This window comes from Lipophrys pholis (genome assembly GCF_963383615.2).
Source record: "Lipophrys pholis genome assembly, chromosome: 3".
Lineage (NCBI taxonomy): Eukaryota > Metazoa > Chordata > Actinopteri > Blenniiformes > Blenniidae > Lipophrys > Lipophrys pholis.
Window position 1 is genome coordinate 15,285,708 of NC_137627.1, and position 8,695 is coordinate 15,294,402.

The window sequence follows — 8,695 nt, forward strand, 5'->3', positions numbered from 1 at the left end:
TCTATTTCGGAGTGTCTGTTTTAATCATGTGTTAAAATGTTTAAATGCACATTCGGGACATCGCTTTATTAAATATGCATAGCTTTGTATACTTAGAAATAAACACAGATGTATATCATTTGATCAGATAATTGGAATTAGTGTTTACCCTACCTCTGAAGGTGTCTATTTTTGTGTTGTTGTTTTTTTTTTTGTTTTTTTTAACACAAAGTTCCTTGTAAATTTCATCATTTGAGTTGAACTGGCAAACATTTTCACTGCAAACACTCCCATCTTTGCTGTTCAGATAAGCCCAAATAATTATGTTTGTTTATGTTGTGTGCTAAGTGCCCCTCTCTCTCTCTCTCTGATAGATTGAGTGTGCATGCATGTGTTTGTGCGTGTGTGTGTGTGTGTGTGTGTGTGTAGTTTGAGATATGGAGGCAGAGAGTGAGCGGCTGCGTGCCCGGCTCCACCTGCAGAGGCAGAATTGGTCACAGTTTACTGGCTTGGTAACATTCGCTGCCTTCGGGGTGTTTGCAGCAGGTGGTCCAAATTGGCAGAATGACTGTGACAAACGCACAATGTTCACTGCTGCCGTAAACTAAATAACAACATCAAACCATCGCTCGGTGGCTTCAGGTTTTGAGCTGCTTTTTTCTTTTTTCTTTTTTTCATCATATTTTGTCTGGCGCTGCTGCACTTGGAGGTTTGTCACCAGATGTAAAAGTCATAAAAGTGAAAAAAAAAAAAAGGTTGTGCACAAAAAAATCAAGCAAAGAAAGACAAATTGTGCACGTTGGAGTGGATGAGGAGGGAAAGAAGCATATTGTGGTTTTCCTCGTGAATGTGATTCATACATCTCCACCTGTCCATATGTAGTTATGAGCCCTGAGTGATTATTTCCTGGATACTCGTCGAGCGTCTTTCTAAAATCTCAAGACGTGTGATTGCTGTAAATCCTGCTCTGTTTCGTGTGCCGTCACCAACAGAATCATTTGCACCCACACCTGCTGAGATTGCAGGTGCTGCGGATAAATCCCAACCAAACAGCTACGTTCACTCCAGAGTCTGTCTTTCAGGTGCCGGGATGAGGCGTCAAAATGTGAAGACTTGCCGTTGCACGTCTTTCTGACAGTTCTTCCTAACTTAAAGCATCCAGTGGAGCAATATCAATCATCATTTCTGCTCCTTTGCAGCAGTTCCTCCCTAACATTTGTCAGCTCCTCAGTAAATGTTGTGTACGAAATCGAAGGTGCAATAGGGTCAGACCCAAACATTTAACATTGCATGAGCGTAACTCAGTTCATACCCCGGTCCACTGAGCCACTAAGCCCCTCAATCCGGTGCGGTTCTCGCATGTGGAGGGTGCTTTGGTCGCGACCTACCTTAAGGCCCTTTTTTTATTAGAGCCAGACGCTGGTTCCCTCCTTGGCTTTCCGATTTGAGGAGCTGTGCCAGCGTGCAACTGTGTGACAGACCGCAAGTTGGATTACTTTGTGGGAGTGAAAACTTGGCAACAAGACGCGTCGTTTCAATCTTGCAGACAAAGAGGATTGCTGGAAAAATGTCATTGAAAGAAGTTTAATCATACGACGAGCGTCACTTCTGCTCGTTGGCAATCAGCGACGTTTGTGTGTTTGAAACGATCCACGCTTTTAGAATCTCGCTCAGCACGAGTAATGGCCGCAATGGTAAATGAAGTGACGGATTTTAGTGGGGGTCACAGCGGGTCAATCGCTCGTGAATACATATGGAAACTCCCTTTTTTTGAGACTCATCGACAAGTCCTCAGGTCGACGGAGCCCCTCACCTCTTCCCCGCTTCATCTTCTGCTTCCCTCGCTTGATATTTCTGTCTCTCTCCGTTGCTCTCTTACACACATACACACACACACACAGTCGCGCACACACACAGTCGCGCACACACAAGGTGGTCAGCGTGTGGCGCGTTGACAGACAGCCGCTCACACACTTCCTGCTCTGGTCGTGCGTGCGTGTGTGTCTGTGTGAAGAGCGTTGACAGACAGTGTGTGGGTCTGTGACAGAGGGTGTCAGCGCAGTGTCAGGGAGATGTGTTTAGTGTCACACTCTGCTGACCTGATCTCCGGTCGGACTGTCCAGTCCGGCCCCGCTGTGGCTCCTTACATAACCCCCGCTGTCATTCACACACCAGCCTGAAGGGATCCACCAGAGCCTTTGCACACACATACACACTCACACACACACACACACACACACGCACTGCATATGACTAAGTATGCTTTTACTTAGTGATATGCACACAATGTAAAGGCTTCTATATTTGTAGTCTCTGATTTAAAATAAGATCAGAGGCCATGTGCAAGGCCTAAATCTTTGCAACACTTTCATGCCTTTACTTTTTCTTTTCATACTCATAATTTATGCCATGACACAAAGTACAACTTCCATAAATCAACAACAAATCTGGAGCTATTCGAACAAAGCTCCGAGTTGTAAGCACTGTGTGAGAATATAGAATGAGGCCGCTGGGTATTGTGGTTTCCCCAAGTGGGCTGCAAGACACCTACACAACTTGTGCAACTAGGAGATTGACACAGCTCCGCACTCTTGACTTTTGCACCATGCTAATTGATGTGTCTGTATTAGCATGTGGACTTCTCTGTGCCGGCGTGCAGAACGAGAGGGCGCTTTCAAGTTTCGGGTTTTTGAGTACACAGCATCGGCGTGTGTGTGTGTGTGTGTGTGTGTGTGTGTGTGTGTGTGTGTGTGTGTGTGTGTGTGTGTGTGTGTGTGTGTGTGTGTGTGTGTGTGTGTGTGTGTGTGTGTGTATTGGCGGGAGTGAGTGACCCTGTGTGCTTTTCTCTGGCCTGCGGTTATTTGGAGGTCAGTGCTGATGTGGTCTCTGCCTGCGGGAGTGGATTTACCATCTCCGGCCGTATAGAGAGCTGCATCCACTTGGCCGACTCTCCCACAGCGAGGGGAAGAAGTTTCCGTCTTTCTACCTTCAGTGTTTGTTCGCCATTAACTTTAATAGATTTTGGGAGGAAAAAATAGGAACACTTGATATGAGTTTTTATCAGTATTCTCCCTACATGTGAGCACATTGGCATTCCTTTTGTGAAAGTGCTCCAAATAAGAAGCTTTCAATATTGACTTTTCTCCGAGTTCCACTTTTCACCTCCAGCCTTTTCTTACACTGAGGTTGATGTATTTAACCTCGGAATGGACTGCAGCTATTATTTAAACATGTGCTTGTTTTACTGGCCCAAGTTTCGCCCTTTCAAGCCTCGATATCATACAGCTCAGGGAGGGTGAATTTTGTAACAGTCTGTGCATTTTTACTTGATGCACATCGTTTCATTGCTGTTTACCGTTGAATTTATTGTCAACTTCAGTTGTTAAATTTGGTTTTCTTGTTGCTCCGGTAAACTACTTGCATGTTTAGTTTTGTCACACTAGAACTAAAGTTTTAACTCTCTCATATCCAGACTGCTTATTGCAAAGATAAAAAGACAAGGTTCAGTTTTAGTTCAACTTCGGTACGTCATGCAGAGTGCAAATTGCAACAAAATAAGAGTGGAGAATGATTCAGGGGGATTTTTTTTGTTCCACCAGCGTTCTTTGTAATTCTTGTCAATAATAGGAGAAAAAAGTTGAATACTTATTCTAAAACGGAATGTAATACAAAGACATTGAAGCCTAGTTTATGATTAGTTTAACGGCTCTAATAGTTGCAAGGTCTTACAAAATGAAATTTCCAAGTTTACAGTTAAATCCTCCAACAGGCTTCCTACAGTGACGTTCACTGTGGATCCCAAAAGTTGTTTTGAATCTACTGTGAAAATAGAGAGTCTTGCTTTCGGCCAAAAACTGAAGGTGAAATTTCACATTAATTGAGTGAGTTTCACTATCGACGCACAAGCGTTGACAGCTCTTCTTCACATAGATTTTTAAAAGACTTTTATTTTTCCTTTTTGATCTGGCCCACTTTGCCGTTGAAGTAGCTTAATCACTATCTGAGAGATAAATTGTATCCCTCCTGTGGAAAAAATAATTAAACAGAGCAGGGGATACATAAACCAGAGGGAGGTATATCTCTCCTTTCCCCCCTCAGCAGATCGCACCCCGTGCATGAATTTTAATTAACCATACTGGGTTATATTTCTCGAATTATTTTCTAGATTTGGACGCTTCAGAAACAATCCAATAAACGCTTCAGACGCTACCCAAATGGCCAAAAACACCAGCTTATGGGAGAGTCTGCTTTCTGCTTTATAGTATTTTACTTATGGGATATCTTTAATTGCTGATCATTGAGCACAGATTGACACCCAGCTCAGGAATAGAAAAGCAATTGCGCAATAGATAATTCTATCGTTAATATACAGGATTTTATGTGTGCTGATAGATTTGAGCGTCATATTTAATACAGTGCAGGTGGAAGGAGAGCCTTTCTTTTGTGTATCGTCGGGCCAAGGTAGATGGTAATTATGACAGGCATGGATTGGATTCTGCGTAGCTCCACGCCCGTGAGGAGTGGACATCAAAGCGCACTCACCAAAGCCCTCTGTAATAAAAGAGGAGGAGGAGAAAGATATTGATTACCAAGGGTGAACATTAGCAAATCTCTTTCTCTCTCCTTTTTTATCTATCTTCATCCGTCCATCATTTCCCTTCCTCTCTTTCTTGTCTTGCTGTCTGATTTGCCTCCTTCCGCCTCTACTTATGCTCTCTCCACCCGCCCCGCCCCCGCCCCCCACCCCCTCCCTAATCATTTATTTATCGCTGATCTCTTTATTCTGTATTCTTTCAGTTTAGGGATGGTCCATGTTGTTACTTTACGCGCCGGCGCCGCTCTGCACACAAAGGTTGATACCGTCATTCCTATACACTCTTCATGAGCACCTCCTCTTCCTCCTCATCACCGCAGAGATACCTGGGGGCGGGCGGGGTCACAGTGGTCCAATCTAACGGCGTATTGATTCCATTAGATAATTAATGACCCAGGCAAGGGCCAGGGAGGAGCAAAGATGGGGTTAGAGGAGAAGGGATGGGGGGTTTAGGATGATGGGAGCGGCTAGAGGGGTGGGGGATGTATGTGGGGGGTGGCGGACGCCGAGGCCCTTGAGAGTTGGAGAGAACCTTGGGTTGGGAATGATCCAAAGTCGTCAAGGTCAATCGCAGCCGGAGCTTCGATATGGAAGCCGAATGCCGAGTGTGATGGAATATGGAACGCAGAACGAGCGAGGGGGGAGAGAGATCTTCATGTCCAGCAGCTGTCGATTGATCAGCGGCTGAAAAATTGTACATTAAAAAGTCTTTTGACTTCCAAATCCTGAGGTCCAACCAGGGCCGTAATGCATGATAAGTAGTTTTCAGCCCTCCAACCAGAATACCAAACTTCATCTCCCCGAACGCTCCAGACACTCATTTACAACTACTCAACAACATGAAAGGCGAGATAGAAAACTAGCTCCATCAAGTATTCTGTTCATGTTATTTCCAGCCATGTTTTCTACATCTTCCATGATATTGAACGATCTCTATTTGATAAAATATTATTCACAGGAATGAGGAATATCTTTCATTGGTGTTGTATGTGTACTTCACTTTTACCTTTAGTGTGAGGTAATTAAAGCAGAGTAGGCGCTGGCGAAAGAGAGGAGCTGTCTAACAAGACTAGGTCAAAAATTGGTATATAGCCGGACCGTGCATGAAACGCTAGAGGGCTTTTAATTTTAAAAGAGGGGTTTTAATTTGAAAATTCAGTCACGCAGCATTGAGCTGACCAGTGGTGCAACTTCATCACTCAGTAACTCAGTGAACCACATTCAGGTTTGCCGGGCTGACCTCGTTGCAGGCGAGCACGAAAGTGTCATCAGTGAAATTCAATTTGTCCTCATACTGAAATGACAGTACCAAGTATTTCACGTGGCTGTTTGAGTTTATTCAACGAGGCGAGTTTCATTGACATCTTGCAGCGGTTCTTGACCAGATGCTGAAGCAAGGTCTCAATTTAAAAGGAAGACTCAAATACCTGTTTCATGGATGTTTGTCAAAAGCGTACCTGTCATGTTCCTATATATAAGTTGCTTCTTCAAATACTTCTAAATTCCTAATGTATGGAATTGATCTATAATTACAGTTTGCATCAGTCAGAAGATAAAAAATAAATAAATAAATAAAAAAAATTTCCCCCTGTTCATTAGGTAAAAAATTACAATAACTCCACTTTTTCCAGATTTGTAATACTGCAGCATTTCTTTATTAAATTGTGAACAACGAAAACCCCCCAGAATTGGGGTTTTCCTTTGTTTGTGTAGTGCACATTGCACTGACTCGGCCCTGCTCGTCACCTTTGCATGACTGCAGTGTGCCTGTAGTCTCTAGTGGGCTATGAGAGCTCCTCTGCCTCCACATTCACAGTCTTGGCCAGGCTCTGTATTGGGCCCCAGGGGTTGGGGAGATGAGGCATAAAACAACCATGTCTCTACCTAGGGGAGCTGGTGGCATGGCAGTGGAGCTATTGTCTGTCGGCGTGCTGTTTGACTTAAATGTGTTCATTTGCCTGATGCCCCTGACTCCCTACGGGGAGGGGCGGCTCGGGGAGAGGAGGGGCACGCTAACGAACCTCTGACAGCTGGAGGCCCTAATTAAACGTCCCTGCTGAAAATAAACAGAGCAGGAGCCAAGCGAGCAGCCAGCGAGAGAGGCGCACAGCAAACAGCGGCTGTGAGCGCTCGCCGCAGTGCCCTCCTCTCTGTTGCTGTTGAGATCGTGCCAAGAGAGCACGACTCTATAGGGTCGGGGTCTCAAACACACTCGGATACACACACACACACACACACACACACACACACACACACACACACACACACACACACACACACACACACACACTGCAGCTATGAATATGTAGCACTGCAGCAACACATTGTGAACACCTGCGGTCACACTTGATACAAGTTGATCTCCGCAGCTGTGGGCACTGTATATTTTAGCCGTCTGCGTTCTCACAAGGCACACTTTCCTTTTCTATATATTTCCCACTGTGCCATGACAGAGTCGGCGGTCTCAGTTCCTACTGAGCGGGATTGTGTCACACCCTCGGTCTGGATGACACACTGACATTCAGCCTGTTTGTGCTGCTAGCGTAGCTGGAGCATTAGCAGTCAAAGTGGCGGGGTCCATTTGGGTGAGTGCATTAATGGGCCGCCCAACCTGCGACAAGGTTATGAGGCTGATTGAATAATTACTGTGGAGGCCCCTGTCCATTACGCCCCTGTGTCTGGCCAGATAGAGAAAAAGAGAAAGAGAGAGAAAGAGAGAGAGAGAGAGAGAGAGAGAGAGAGAGATGGCGCGATAGCGTGAGACAGAAAGATGGAAGGAGAGATTAGATAAGCACAGATAGGGTCAATTAAGAGATAAACGCACAGGTATGGGTTGGAAAAAGGCTGTGTGTGTGTGTGTGTGTGTCTGTGTGTGTGTGTGTGTGTGTGTGTGTGTGCGTGCGTGCGTGCGTGCGTGCTTGCGTGAAAATTTGAAAGTGAATTGCCTCGCGTCCGCGTCTCCTCTTGATCTCTCTGTCCTACTGTACGCAGCCTAATTTGGCATGTAGTGCATTTATCCAGGTGAGGTAGGGAGGTGATAAAGGTGACGTTGTTGAACAGAGGTGCTCTGCCCTCCGCTCGACCCTGTCGTCTTTTTACCAGACTCCCTGAAAGGAGGACTGTCAATGTTACGAGCCGGTAGCTGCAGGGTGAAAGATATAGGTTTCCTATGGCTGAATAAAGACGTAGCCTTAAACCTTAAGCCCGGGACAAAATATTCTGTCGATGTAAATGCCCCGGGAAGAGGTTAAATCTAAGGTTGGAAAGTCAACCAGATTGATCTAATTAGCAACTTTACTGACTTACATGCTGATCAATTTTGAAGTAAAGTCCAAACTCTATCATAAATTTGAGGAAGAGCAAACTTTAATTGGTCATGCACTGGAGTGAATATTTCACAAGCTGTAGTAAGGTTATCCGTATCAAGGTAAATACATTACAGATTTTATTCCACCTACAATCATCTTATGTAGTTCAGTGGAGTCTGATCCATACAGGAACTATTTCATCACCATAACTCTTGTTTTCTGCAGTAAACAGAGCAGGATTGGTAAGGACATATTATTAATGTTCCCATTTTTATAGTTTCAATGATAGCTGGATAACTGTTTTATTTCTAACTGATCAGGCAACAAGTACGTTATAGAAAACTGTCATTTTCATTTTTACTATTGCTGTCTAAATTCAGAATAAAACCAATAAAGGTAAGCGGATGACCTGTTCCTCCATCTCAACACCCGCTCTCTTTTTGTTGAATTGATTATTGACTTTTCTGCCTTCGAAATCAGTCCAAAAAGTTTTCTTGCATGTATTTAATGTTGGGTGCATTAGCCCAGATCTGTGAAATGATATCTGCCAAACCTGCCCGGCCTCTGCTGACCCCCTCTTAACCAAGGTCAGCATAGCCATGCTCAAACTCGAGACATAATCCATTTTCTTTTGCCCTGGCAAAGCTTTACTGACACAATTGTGCTGACCCAGCCGGGCCAGAGGAAGAGAGCGCAAGAGAATGAGAGAGAGAGAGAGAGAGAGAGAGAAAGAGAGAGAGAGAGAGAGAGAGAGAGGGCATCTCAGGCCCAAGGGCATGACACTGAGGTGCTTGGGGCCACACCAGCCCTTTAA